This window comes from Hoplias malabaricus, chromosome 12, assembly GCF_029633855.1.
Source record: "Hoplias malabaricus isolate fHopMal1 chromosome 12, fHopMal1.hap1, whole genome shotgun sequence".
In the NCBI taxonomy this organism is placed as follows: Eukaryota; Metazoa; Chordata; class Actinopteri; order Characiformes; family Erythrinidae; genus Hoplias; species Hoplias malabaricus.
The window spans coordinates 36788826-36804494 of NC_089811.1; the positions used below are offsets into that span (position 1 = coordinate 36788826).

At 36.1% G+C, this 15669-nt stretch overlaps 1 long non-coding RNA gene across 1 annotated transcript in view; it reads left to right on the top strand.

Annotated features, from left to right (window-relative positions):
• The window catches only part of LOC136664198 (uncharacterized), a 78432-nt gene that overhangs the window by 52293 nt on the left and 10470 nt on the right, over positions 1-15669 (top strand). The window lies entirely within an intron of this gene.

Consider the following 15669-nt stretch of genomic DNA (forward strand, 5'->3'; position numbering starts at 1 on the left):
ACAGCAGTGACTTTTCTCAGTTAAATACAATTTCCAAAGAATTAACAAATTGCAGAATTTACACAGATTTTGTATTGCATTTTATTAATTATATTTTTATTGCATTTTATGCCGCACTGGATGTGTTTTCACAGCCCCTAGTGCACTAGTGTGTGTGTGTGTGTTCACTGTTACCAATGGGTTAAATGCAGAAGCCACATTTCATTGTACATTGTACAATGACAAATAATTGCACAAATAAATAAAATAAATAAATGCCAAAAATTTCCCAAATGTTAATAATATAGGGCAATTAAGTGTGTGTGTGTGTGTTCCTTCATGAGTTGTGCAATATAATAACATTCACCTTATTATCAATAGTTGCACTCATTGAAGCAACACAATTATTTTGTGCAACACAAAAATCTAATGCTAATGGTGCCACCTTGTGGTGGATTGCACTTACAATTCAGTTTGTGCTCCAGAGTAGATGCAAGACTCATGTAGCATGTACGTCTTAAAATTTAAAGTCGGGAACGTCGAAACATTTGTCTGCATCATTCTTTTCTTATTCAATTGTTTGCAACAATTAAATTAATTGGGTAAAGTAACTGCAAAAAAAAATCTAAAATAACAAAAAGATATGCAAACTACTGAACTGAATAGATTAAATAAATTAATAATAATAATCAGAACGTGGGGAAATCATAATATTTGCTAAATTCTACATTCCTGAGTGAAATATTGACTTTCACACCATTTATCATTTTAATGGAGGTAATCCTATGTTCCATTTCTATTTTATAAAACAACATTTGAGGAAATTAGTACATTTAAGTATATTAACAAAAAGTTTCACTGATAAAATTATTAAGCTATAATTCAAGAGCAGAATTAGAAATATACAAAAGTAATTAAGCAAAGGTGACGGTCGAATGACGTCACACAAGTTTGATTCTGGCTCTCTGTCGCCATCTGCTGTTTGAGTTCGGGCACAACAAAAACAACTTAGGAAGAGGAGACACTCAGTTTACCATTAAACATGAAAACGTGGTTAAATCCTAAACATTTTAATGTACCAATTCCAGTCATTGTCAGATGTATTGCTAATCGTCAACAAACCTATAGCTGCACACAGGTTTAATTTATTACTTAAATCAGATGAGCAACATTCTCTATTCTCTAAAGCAGCAGACTTGCATCAGTGGCGTTCCCCTATTGTGGCTGGAGATTCCGGGTAGGCTCCGGGGCCACAGTGACCCAGAAAAGGCTGAACCGGTTAAATGAATGAACTAATTTTGTGTTTTTAATGTTTTTAATTTCTTTCTATGCAATAGGCATAGGTTTTCACTGAAATTAAAGCAGAGAACAGAAAGGATTAATTTATTTATTAAATCTATCTATCTATCTATCTATCTATCTATGTATATATATATATTGCTCATAATTGCTGTTGAACGTTGATTATGTAACAGATGGGGGTAGGTATTCACTGTGTTTTTCTCAGCTAAATAAAATGAGAGGGAGATTCATTACTGGTCGAAATGTTTAGCCCCCATCTGATTGGCTGACGACTTCACAGAGATATTTCTCTAAAAATCCAATCACAGAAAGGAGCAAAAAGAATTAATCTGATCTCAGGGACCTCAGGTCATAAATTTCTGTGAAAAGTGTATGCCCAGTAAACAAGGAACGTCCCTGGACGTTCAAAATAGGTCTAAAGTAGTCTGTCCATCAAACACATATTTTAAACGTCAATGGAAGTCCAAATTCCATCTTAATAAGTTAGTTAAGTGGTGACCAATCGATAACGTCAATGGACGTCCAAAATACGTCTAATAGTCGTCTTTTCAATGTCTGTGTTTGGACGTCTTTTCAACTTTCATTTTCAACCTTAAGAGAACGTTGATTAGACGGCAGTCATTGCGTTATTTCAACGTTGAATCAACGGCTAAATGTTTACTGGGTGGGCCCTTTTCTGTATACAGTGTAATTTACTCATGTAGATGTTACTGATGTAGGTGTTGTGGTTTGTATTCAGGTCATATATAAACATTCTGACAATCCCACACTCTTTCTGTCACTAGAACTGTGAGTGGGCTAGGGTTAGTACACTTTCAGAAACACGGTCACTGTGGAAGTACCCTTAAGGGTTCATACACAGTACCTTTGTTAGGGAACATAATTGTATCATATTCTATAATTATATAAAAAGAGTTCTTAAGATTCCTTTCATACACCCACATTTCTTCTTCAGGGCTTCTGTTTTTTTATTATAAACAGTTATATAATGAAATATTTTGGAGAAGAGAATGTAATGTACCTTTAGGGAACAAAAGTTTATTTTAAAACCACTGTTGTACCTTTAAAGGATTTACACTCTTTATAACTTTAGTGATCAATAAAACCATACATTTATTTCTGAGAGTGTAGAAACAAAAAGCCTGAAATTGTGAAAACATGAAAGTTTTAACCTCTTAAGCTGTTCTTCACCTTCAGTGACAAAGCTGGATTTGTGGAACACACACTACAATCTAAACATAGTAAACATTTAACAGATTATTATGCTTCTTGTTGTCTTTATGAGCACAAAATCACAAACAGCAATTCATCAGTGTTTTAACAGTGTTTCAATAGAAATATGAATTGCACATTGAAAGGATGTGCTCGCTTTGTTTATAGAATGATCAACAACTATCACACACAGAAAGCTCTGTGCCACAGTGCAGATGCTCTTTCCGCTTAGATGCTTAAACCTGAACACAAATCTATGTCTAAGGGCATGAGTGTGGGCTACACTTCCTGCACACAGGGTGAATTTGATATTTCCATTGTCTTAACTTCAGAATGTGTATATTGGCTTTAGTTGATAATTTCTTGGACCTACTGAATCTGTCATATATCTAAGGTTTTAATACTTGTGTTTATGATAACATATATTAATAACTAGGTCTACAGTGACCTTTAAAACTAGAGCAGCTATGAACTGTGTATTTGTAAGAAACATTATAATTTATTTATAGTTACACTTATATAGTACCTTTCTAGACAGCAAAGGATGCTTTACAGTTAAAATCACACAAAGTGTCATTCCATTAAACAACTCAAACCAACACACAAGCAGCAGCCAAATTTGTACAGCTTACTCTCAACCAGGAACAACTGTCCACCTGGAGGACTGCTTCGGGCACACACACATTCATTCACATACACACACATTCACTCACACGAGGACAGGTTTTAAAGCCAATTCACTTAATCTCCATGTTTTTGGACTGTAGGTGGAAATCAGAGACCCAGGGTAAACCCACACAGACATGGATAGAACATGTAAACCCCACCCAGAACTGACACATTCATGAGTTGCATAAGGCTTTGCTTTAATTTTGCTGAAATAGAACACATTATTTAAATGCCTAGGTGATAGGAATCAAACATAGAAAGAACCCACAGAAAATAAAAACAAGAAACAAAATCATGGTTCAGCAATTACATCTTGAAAATTGCATTTGCTTCATTTATTTTCTTTACCAATAAATATAGCTGGAAACAAACTGGAATACAATAACACACAGAAATTATAACACTTTATTTTGATGGTGTTCTATAGAATATATACACCTACTTTGAATATTCAGTAGATGCACTGTTTGTTATGTTTACACATGCTTATCCAACTGAAATCAGTGGTATTAATACCACTGATTTGGCTGCACATATATGAAAAAGTGGAAAATAATAATTCCCCCTTCATATTAATATTGTAATTAACATTGATATTAATTTTACAGCTGAAGTTTGATAGAGTTTTGCAGTTAATAAGAATTTAACTGAATGTAAGTTTAAAAAAAACAGCATATACCAAATATTTTGTACACACCCCGCATCACAGCAATGTCAAATAAGAGCCCACCAAAAGTGCAGTAACTTCCTGTCAAGTGCACACAAGGACAAAGGAAAAAAAAGTGTTTTGAAACCACACACAGAATGGTTTTGTGTAAAGGTTTTGCAGTACATACCCTAACACAGGGTCTCTCAGCAACTGAGCTATGGACCAAAATTGGGCCCCTACTAACAGGGAACAAGTGGTCTATAACAGGTTATTACTGGCACAGTGTATTACAAATTAATGAGAAAAAAAAAGTAATTCATTAAAATTATCAATGAATTCATCACCACAAAGTAACAGATAATATTTATAGATGAAGAACCACATTGCTTTTCAGTACATTCATTCCTCAAGATGTCAGTTATGGGACTTTCATAATGTGAAGAAAAAATATAAAATGCTCTTTTCAAAAATAAGAAAAAAACATGAAAATGCTACAAATGGAAATTGTTAATAAATGCAAGCTCAGCAACAACAGCAAACAAAGCAACTAGATCATTTTTTTCCAGTGAGTTATTTTCACAAAAATTTGGGTTAGATTTTTCTGTGAGCCTTCTTTCATTTACATGAAAATGCATAGGATCTGTGGTTGAAATGTCTAAGAACCCATGGATTATTAGATGAGATGAGATGTAGTACATCTGACTTGTATATATTACAGGCCTTTATTTCATCGCCCATCTTTTTTTAGTTGTTCACTCTTTATATATTGTGCGTTTCCATAAATAACTTCACCTGCAAAAATAAGTCAAGTTTTAAATCAGCTTTATCAAAGTCAGACACATTTATTTGTCAGTATTATGTTGATACACTAGCATGACGTTATTGAATAATGACTGAAAATATTAATAAATTAATTCAGAAATAAATAATTTAATACATAAAAAATGAATACATATCTTTTTAAACAAATGTCTTGAACTGATATCTGCATTTTCACATTTATACATTTATTTTTGTATAGTTATATACAAAAATATATATATAGTTTCTACTCTGACTGTATGTTAATTGGGTGGGCCTTCCCAATGTCACTGTAAAGCCGAATTGATCAGCGAGTAAAGCGCCCAGTGACTTTTATGTCCAGATAAAAATAGACAGAATGGGGGCATCACAGTAGAGACGTGCCTTGCTGCATTTTCTGTTCCATGTCAGCAGAACAATAGCTAGATTAAACAGGGTTAAAAACAATATCCACACATTCAGGTGTTTACATTTATCAAGCACCAGAATTAATGGAGTCATGCTTCACATTCCCACTTCAGCACTATGCCCAGAACACATATTGCACTAGGTTTGGCAGAGGCTGAGAAGTGAGCTTTTATAATACGTAGAAAAATAATGCAAATGTTTTTTACAACTGCAGATCCTTTGCTCTGGTCTAAATCAGTTAAGTAGTTCTTAATTTAGGAACGTATTCCACTGGGTTTGGTTGATTTTCACACAAGGATAAACCCAAGCACACCAAAACACGTCATCACAAACCACGTAAGAATAGTCAGACCTCACTGGGGCAGGAGCAAGAAAGTAAACAAAAGAAAGAAGGTCCTGTGTTCTGGACCAGTGTATGTTTCTGTTCTATTTCTCCTATTAGAGGCTTTAACCAGTGCGCAGGTCACCCCTACAGGAGCTACAGGAGCCATTTAGCACCGTCTTGCTATGTACACTTTATAGTTAGGTCTGATCAAAGTCAGATCATGTTCTCACCAGAAACAAACCTCTCCAGCGTTTGATTGTCTTGGTCTGCATCTGAGTGCAATTTCTGCTTTCACACCTGCCCAACCAAACTGCACCAAGGGTGAAAACAAACCAGAGTTCAATTTAACCAGTCTTAAAGTTACAGGTGTGAAGACAACTAAAGATTTTACATTTAATGAAGTGACCCCATGTTTATACATCATGCAGTTATGCTTGTGTTTGAGTGAGAAACAGGAACAGGACTCGTGTTCATCCTGGTGCTTAGTTTGATAAATGTAAACATCTAAAAGCATGAACAGTTTTACCCTGTTTAAGCACGTCTCTGCAGTGATGTCCACATTCTGTATTTATTAGACACTGGGATGTTTACTGGTTTGCCAAGCTGATTAATCTGCATTAGAGTGAAGTTAGGACAGCCCACCTAATTAACAAATAGATACAGAAAGTTAGAAATGTGGAAATACATAAATAAATAATTGTAGATACGTGGAAATAAATATGTTTTGAAAAGTGATTTTGAAAAAATATATCATAATTGATTTGTTTTACATTACAATTTTTCTCAGTTGCTTTGGTGCATTTCTCTGATCAGAATTAAAATTCTCATAACTGTTAGTTCAACCTCAGAAAGGTAGAGTCATTTGTGCACATCATAGTAGCAGTTTCTCATTACGTCCAACAAATTGCAAATGCTTTTGGACATGCATCAATTGCTTCCAGACAATTCTCTGCTGTTTTATAACATTATCATTTGCTTATGTTATGTCAGTCAAAATAAACTATACTTATGAATGCTGAATAGTCTTTCCCTATGACACCATTAGTCCTCATTTCACTGTTTGAATCATTACATACAAAAATGTTGAGCTAGTTGTCAAAAGCACTCAAGAGAATCTTATGCATTTCTTTATAATTTTTTTCTGAAAATGTCTCCCAAATTGAACAATTCCTCTCAGGTGAACCTCTGCTTTCACTGATGAGGAGTGTTTGTAACCAATGATTAAGCCACTTCTCCACAGTCCCTCAAAGCTGAATCCCATAAACCCTCAATTGGCAAGCATATATGAACCAAGCAGGACATAGTGTGTACCATTTTGTCAATAACGTGACACAGAAATGAAAGGTCAGCATCGTGGAAGAGGGGTGAGGATGCATGGAGGACGGGGAAGGGGACAAACCAGGGGAAGAGGAAGAAGAAGCCAAGTACATAGGCAGATTCCTGATGAAATTAGGGCTACAGAAACCAGCGTCCTCACCCATAACCCACACCGTGGTCCATACAACACACAACATTTGCTGACTTCTTAAGACACTCTTTACAGGGACATAATCCCTGAGAATGAGAGGGGTCTAAATGGAGACCATCTGAACAATTTTGTTGGGATAATGTGCATTTTCACCACTCAGATTTGGTCAGACAGTGGTTTGCAGCACATGAAAGGCTGCTGGTGGAATATCTCCCTCCCTACTCCCCATTCCTTAATGCAATAGAGGAGTTTTTCTCTGCCTGGAGGTGGAAGGTATATGACCGGCATTCACAGACCCAAATGGCCCTGTTAGTGGCCATGGATGCAGCATGTGATGACATCACAGAGCATCCTGCAGAGGGTGGATTCACCACTTGAGGAGATACTTTCCTTGCTGCATTGCCAGGGATGATATTCGCTGTGATGTCGATACAAACATGTGGCCAGACAGACAGGAAGGTATGGATGTGCAAGAATGATTTACAGTGTTTTGTATGTAACTATTCAGTTCCAATATGTACTGCAATATTCTTATTTTCTTATTTTTGTCATAAATAAGTTTGTACTTTGCTTTTGCACAGTGCTGTGAACAAATTAGAATTTCAAAGATTATATGCAGTAAAAATGTGAAACATACATAGTGTCTTGTACTCATTTACCTCACTAAAAACAATAATGTGTAACTTACTGTAACTGTAGACTTCAAATGGGTGTGCTAATAGTGCATAGTGCTGTCTTGAGCATTTTCAGGTAGTGTCACCATAATCTAATAAGTCAAATAATCTAATCTAATAATCAAATAAGTTTTTTGCACTGGAAAACACTTACATAGTGAACTGTCGTAAGGAAAACATGACAAATCCATTTGAATATCTTGTTCATAAACAATGGTGTCAGTTTTTATTTTGATGACACAGACACTTTCATTGATATGAATACTTGCCTTTGAGGAATGAACTATTCATTTTGAGCAAGTGGCACGCTTTTGCAGGTTATCAACTAGTTTTTGAAGTTTGTACTAATTGTTTTGAGAAATTCACTTAATGTTGTGCAAATGTTAATAGTGATGTGAGAAATGCACCAAAGCAACTGTAATCTGTAAATTACTGATTAGTGCATTTATAATTATACCATGTTTTTGTCCTTCATTGTAAGTTGACTAACCTGAGGAGCCACGTTTCTGTCTGGGCTTGAAAATGATCATTAATACAACACCAAGCAAAATCAAAGCCAGGAGTCCCGAGCACACAGGGACAACAATCTTGAGTATATAACCAGGTAGAGGCACTTAGGGGAAGAGAAATGTAGAAATTAATAAAAGGTAAATACACTGCAGCAACAGCATGGTGTTTTAAAAATTAACATTATTTCTGGTCAGTTTATTACAAACGTGAGGGTGTGGTGATACACATATAAGCCCGTATGTTAAATTAGTTTTAGCCATCCTTCAGCCCCTTATCAAGGAATAGAAGAACTTTTGTTTGTATGTTTCTGAGTGCTCAAACATTCTTGACATTTATGAAGCTAAATTAAGGTAATAAATTTCATTCATTAGAAGAAAAAAAAACCCTGCAATTGAAAGTTCAAATCTTGATATTAAACTACAATATACTAAACTTTTGATATATTAAACTACTCGATATTAAAATACAACAATGTACTCAAAATTAAAATAAGCGTAGGATGATTTTTTCAGTTTCAATAAAACTTTGATTCAATTATGGATTTTTAAAATAAATAAATTATTTTCATTTTTTCACTTTCCTATATAATTTGATATTTGAATTATATTTTTCAGTTGCATATTTTTGTTTTCAGATTCAGATCAGTTAAGTGATAGAGCACAAAATGAAAAACTCCCACAAATTCCTCCACCAGTATCTTCATCTGATCGTCTTTATTACTTTACATTCTATTATGTATGATTATATTTTTATACATTATTTGCTGTTTATACAGTACACTTTTCTTATTTAAGATTCAAGTTCAGAAATACTTTATTGATCCCCAAGGGAAATTGCTGGTTACAGTTACAGTTGCAACCGTTTATGTAAAGAATAAACACTCTAATAATAATTTAAAAAAACGGAAAAAATGAAAACAAACGAGAAATGTGAAATATGTACAAATTTAAATTCTTAAAAATACAGTAAAGCAGCATTGGATGTGATAATAAATATAAATATATTGTATAGATTATTGCACCTCTAAATTATTGCACACATTAAGAAAAATTAATCACATTATTATTGTTATGTACAGGTGTACAAACCGGATTCCAAAAAAGTTGGGACACTAAACAAATTGTGAATAAAAACTGAATGCAATGATGTGGAGGTGCCAACATCTAATATTTTATTCAGAATAGAACACAAATCACAGATCAAAAGTTTAAACTGAGAGAATGTATCATTTTAAGAGAAAAATATGCTGTTTCAAAATTTCATGGCGTCAACAAACCCCAAACAAGTTGGGACAAGGCCATTTTTTTACCACTGTGTGGCCACTGTGTGGCATCCGCAGAGGAGACCAGTTTCTCAAGTTTAGAAATAGGAATGCTCTCCCATTCATGTCTAATACAGGCCGGTAACTGTTCAATCGACTTGGGCCTTCTTTGTCGCACCTTCCTCTTTATGATGCGCCAAATGTTCTCTATAGGTGAAAGATCTGGACTGCAGGCTGCCATTTCAGTACTCGGATCCTTCTCCTACGTAGCCATGATGTTGTGATTGCTGCAGAATGTGGTCTGGCATTATCTTGTTGAAAAATGCAGGGTCTTCCCTGAAAGAGATGACGTCTAGATGAGAGCATATGTTGTTCTAGAACCTGAACATAGTTCTCTGCATTAATGGTGCCTTTCCAGACATGCAAGCTGCCCATGCCACAAGCACTCATGCAACCCCATACCATCAGTGATGCAGGCTTCTGAACGGAGCGTTGATAACAACTTGGGTTATCCTTGTCCTCTCTGGTCCGGATGACATGGCGTCACAGTGTTCCATAAAGAACTTCAAATTGTGACTGACCACAGAACAGTCTTCCATTTTGCCACACTCCACTTTAAAAGACCCCTGGCCCAGTGCAAACGTCTGAGCTTGTGGAGCTTGCTTAGAAATGGCTTCCTCTTTGCACTGTAGAGTTTCAGCTGGCAACGGCGGATGGCACAGTGGATTGTGTTCACTGAAAATGCTTTCTGGAAGTATTCCTGAGCCCATTCTTTTATTTCCTTGACAGTGGCATTCCTGTTTGAAGTGCAGTGACGTTTAAGGGCCTGGAGATCACGAGCATCCAGTAGAGTTTTACGGCCTTGACCCTTACGCACAGCAATTGTTCCAGATTCTCTGAATCTTTTGATGATGTTATGCACGGTTGGTGATGATAACTTAAAGGTCTTTGCTATTTTACGCTGGGTAACACCATTCTGGTATCGCTGCACTATCTTTCTGCGCAACAATGGTGGAATTGGTGCAGGATGTCTTCCACACCACAGGAACCCTCTGGATCTCTTAATAGTCACAGTTAACGCACTCTACACATTAATTTCTTTCCAATGCACATTATTGAAGGTCATAAAAGGGATTGGTTCACTAATTAACCTTCCATGAAATTTTAATAATTAGTCCCATGTTGTGAAAAGCTATTGCTATCCAAATAAACAAATTTTCTATACAATACACGTGTTCTGTGTTTGTGTTGAATTTGCTCAAAAATTTGCTCATGCTTTGGTGGTAATAATTACAGGTTGCTCCTTTAAGTCTCAGTATAAACTGTCCTAATACAACATTGTCAGTTTGACCAAGGAGAAAAAGCTGTGTGTTTTACTGTGTTGATTAAAGGAATTACCTGATGCTGGTAAAGTGGAGTTAACAAAACCTGGGTCTTCTGTTAGGGAAAAACAAAAACAGATAAATGAATGACTAAAGAGTGGCTAAAAATCTACATGCAAACAGTTGTGCTGTATTCCTTATTTTATGTAAGAAAAAAATGTACAAACCCAATTTCCCAAGAAAATTATCATATTTAAAATTTGATATCTGCAACACAATATAATAATTGGGACAGAGACATATTTAATTTGACTTGTCAAAGCCAAGTTATTGTTCTTTGGAATCTTATCGTCTTTTTTCTCCTTCTTCTTCTTCTTCTTCTTCTTCTATTCGCACATCTGCTACATCTGTGAAACTTCACATTGTCATAGATCCCATGCCAACTCGTCATAGGGACTTACGGATTTCGGAATACAGGCTTCCAAAGCAGGAATTTTTCCCATAGGAATGCATTGGCCAAAATTTCAACCTGCTCTAACTCGGCATTCTCTAATATTTTAAAGGTCACCTTTAAGGTGGAAATCCAAATAACGTTTTTGTTTTTAAGGTGGACGTCTTAATAAAATTGTGGGTTTCTTAAAGAGTATGTTTTTAAAGGTGGCAATCGAAATGTATTGGCAGTCTTTTTAAGGTTTCAAGTGTAATTTGAAGTGGGCATTTATTTAAGGTGGAAGTCTATTTTAAACTTTAAACTTTTTTAAGCTGGTGGTATTTTAAAGGTACCCAGCTAGCAAGATTTTATCTGCTCACACTCGGACCGAATCATGCATGCCCGATGCCGGCACGTGGAGTCTGGTTTGTCTCGGCTGATAATTCTACCCCAAGTCTGGGAAACTCTCGGCCAGAAGCACACCATAAGTGCCAGACTCTGCACAGATCTGGCTCATTACTGGTTGTAATAGTTTATTTCTATACACACACACCCTTCCCTCAGAAAAGGATAGAATCAGGTTCATGGAGAAATTACTGTTTTATTAAATAACAACTTACACTCTCAGAAAAAAAGGTACAATATTGGTCACTAAAAGTACATCAGTGTTTTAAAATCCAGTTTTGTTCCTCTTCCTCTTTGCATTCTCTTCTCCAGAAGGAGAGATACATGTTTGTAATCTTTCATTATAGAAATGTGTCATATAACAAAAAAACATAATAAAAGTTCTGGAGATGAAACAGTGTGTATGAAATCAACACGATTTTAAAATCTAGAATTATAATATAATTATGTTCCCTAATTAAATGTACAAATATATACCCTTGAGGGTACCACCACAGAGACAGCAAAACATGCCACAACATTGACAACCTTTTTTGACAGTGTACATGCATAGTTTTTAAAGCCCAATTCAATGCAATAAGATCAGTAACTGTGCTTTTCATACAACCTTGAAACACTGTAAACATACAGCAATTGCAATGTAAAAACAGTACGTAAAATCAATATGGAAAACACATTTGTAACTGGCATTTGAAATTGGCAGTATTGTGATTTCCTAAATTCAATTAACATTCAAATACTGTTTTTCAAAGAAGCACAATTGGTTTTACACCCTAAGAACTGCCATTTACATTCAAACATTTCTTTAAAAAAGTCATAAGGTCATAAGGCCAAATAAGAAAATGCTTAAAATCCAAAAATAAATATTTCACCAGTATGTTTGGAAAAGTTGAAAAAAAAGTTACTACATGGCAGAAGGGTACTTTACAATAGCCTGAGTTTCCTCAAATGTGTGGAAGTACACTTAAGCTCAGATTCATGGCATTCATCAGTTCCATCAACAGTTTGCAAGCCTCTGCTGTGTTGTCACATTTTGTCAATACCTCACTGCCATAAACAATGGTGGCAACATCAGCTGTATCTTCATCTCTGGCATCCTGGACAACAAGGATCTTCTGGACCTGCAGTGTAGTGAAAGAACGCTCAAGTGTAATCACCTCAGTTGTACTCCTTGTTGAATTCCATCTCTGTAATTACAGGTAGAAATTATGTACATGTTCTCTTCAATTCAATATATATTTCTTTAAAGATTTTTAATGAAAAACTGTAAATTGCTTTTGCATGCAAATTCATTAACTACAGAACTTCAATGCGGCAAGATTATCAGGTTTTAGTACAAACGGTTATACAAGCAATTATGCTACAAACTGATGCTAAAGATCTCAAATAAATAAATTAATCTCCTATTTGCATGCCCCCTCCAGGGTGTATTCCCGCCTTGCGCCCAATGATTCCAGGTAGGCTCTGGACCCCCGCGACCCTGAACTGGATAAGCGGTTACAGATAATGAATGAATGAATGAATCCTATTTGCATTTCTCCGTGCCCACCTGAATTTCTCACTGTCCCACTAGTTTTCTTGCTGCAGTCTTGAATTAGTTCATGTTCGTAGTTAATTTTGAAAATTTTAACTAACTTTTAACTAGCTCCAATTATAAAGTACTTAACATGCATTTGTTTATTTTTTTTCTCTCAATAAATAGGCTTCTATCATTTTCAATATAACCTCCTTCAACCCGTTAATCACCATCCCAAAATCACTGCTACTCCCTAACTATCATGCCCTTGTTCTGTCATGTCTGTTTTCCCTGCCATGTGCTCATGCACATGGCTCTGTTTTTTATTGTTTATTTCTCTGCCCTAGTCCCGCCTTTGTTTCTCCTCCCTGTCAGTGTCATTTGTAATCCTGCCCCCTCATTATCTGTTCCAGGTGTCCCTTGTCTGTGTGGTGTATTTAAGTTCTCTTGTCTCTCTTCCTCTTGTTGGACATGCCACATTTGCATGTCTGTCTTGTCTGTTCCTTGATTGACTCCCCTGCTTATGTCTGTCTGTCTCTTCTATATGCTTTGTGTGTTTGTTTGGTTTGTCTGTTTGTATTTCTCTGTTTAGCTGTCTGTTTAGCTCTCTCAGTCTAGGTTTCTCTGTCCAGTTCTGTCAGTCTAGTTTCCTATCTGTTCAAGTATCTCTGTCTAGGTCTTGTTTAAGTATTCTGTCATGTTATCCAATCTGTCTCTGTTTTGTTATTTATTGTTATAAATAAAATTTATCTGTTTTTTAGCAAGTGCGTCTGCCCCGTGATCCTGACACTAACAAATAATGCCTTTATGCGGAATTATGCTTAAAACATTACACCAAAACCAGCACTGAGAGAATGTATTTTAACCTACTTATTACTTTGTCGTCTTGTGTTTAGGCAGTTTAATTTATTATATTTCTTATACTGAGGGAAGTGGTTCTGTGTGACATGAAACCCACAAAAATGCTCACAAAGCCATCGAATGACATAATTACTGAAATTAAAATACTCATGTAAGTGCGATTGTCATATCATTTAAATGTTTTCTATGTCAAAGGAAAAAAGGAGCTAGCTAGAGTTAAACAGGTTAGCTTAGCTAAAGAGTTTTCATTTGAAAAAAAATGAATCAGTATTAAGTATGTAACATATAGTAGTTGATAGAATAACGTTCGTAACATTAACGATGTTAATTACATTTGGGCGATACCAAAATTCTTATGTATCCAAAAATATAAGGTTAAATTGAAATACTTACGGGATGAAGCTGTTCCCTGAGGCCGGTGAGAGCTGCTTGCGCGCCCCAGTCACAGAATAGAGCGCAAATTTTCATTGTCTTAAAAAAATTAATAAAATAAAAATCTTCATCGTCTTCTTCTTCTGTGTTCTTACAGCGGTTCTACCAACTTCCCATTTCTCATTCAGAGTTCATTTTAAAGTTGTTGTTCCAGTCCAGTCATCTTCAAAAATTTAAATAAATATTTCCTTCTTTCAGCATGGCACTGTCTCCACATTAACCTGTCCTATTTAGTTACCAGTATTGTAGATGTGGGCCACATATGCTTAATACGCAGTATTTAATAAATGCTCTGATCAGTGTAGTGTGCTAACTGCAGTGCCAACGTGCAGCCGGATTCTGACAAATGCAGGGAGCCACATTCATGCTGAGTCACCACCAGCCGACAGTGCCAACATGCAGCCGGAATTGGGTCAGATGCAGGGTGCTGCATTCACACCAAGATGGCAGCCAGCCGACAGTGCCAACGTGCAGCCGGAATTGGGCCAGACACGGCATGCCACATTTATGACAAGATGGCAGCCAGCTGACAGTGCCGAGCCTGAGCCAGAATCAGCCTATATCTATCTTGCTAGCTGGATAGATAGTTCGATAAATTTAAAGTCATAGCCATTAAGCAGCATATAAGCTAAAGTGTCAACGATGCTAGCAATACGTGATAAGCCATATTCACAAAAGTTCTTGAACTTTCACCCTCTAGTTACCGCTGTTACACTGTGATAAATATTTCCTATTTATTGCACTGTTTAAAGGAACACTATGTAATGTTTTTACCATAAAATTGCAGCTTCACAATCATTGTGATGCTCCACTGAGCTGTAAAAGGGAGAACAAGGCCTCTGTCTTTACTACTCTGGACTCAGCACTGCAGATACTGCACTATGTAACTTTTGTAGCAGGGTAAGAAATCACATCCCCTTCCTCTTCAATGATTTCAGTACACTGCGGGGAAAATCCCAGCAAAATCCCAAATCTTACCTAGTGTTAAAATGTATTTGTTAAAATTTTGCAAGTGGAATTTTTGCCCACTGTGGTGTGATACAAGTCTTAAAATGGCTCAACATGTCCTGGTTGCAATTGTCTGATTCTCCTCCTGTCATGCTTTTGCTCTATCTAGTGTGTTCCTGCTGTCTGTGTCTCCCTTGTTCCCTTGCTTAATAGCACATGACCCTGTTTTTGTTTTGTTCCTGTCTCCTCCCTTGTCTCTCCTTTAGCCCCACTTTAGTCATCAGTAACTCCACCGATGTCTCCTGTGTGGTCCTGCCCTCTTTTTTTCCCTTCCCAGGTGTTCCTTGTCTGTGCTCTTGTTTATAAGCACACTTTTTCTGTGTTGTCTTTGGTGGACATTAGATATCTGCATGTTTATTCTGTGTGTTCCTAGTAGTTTAAGTGTGTATACTGTTTATCCTTTTTTAGTCAGCTCTTGATGTTTCTACTGTTTCTTG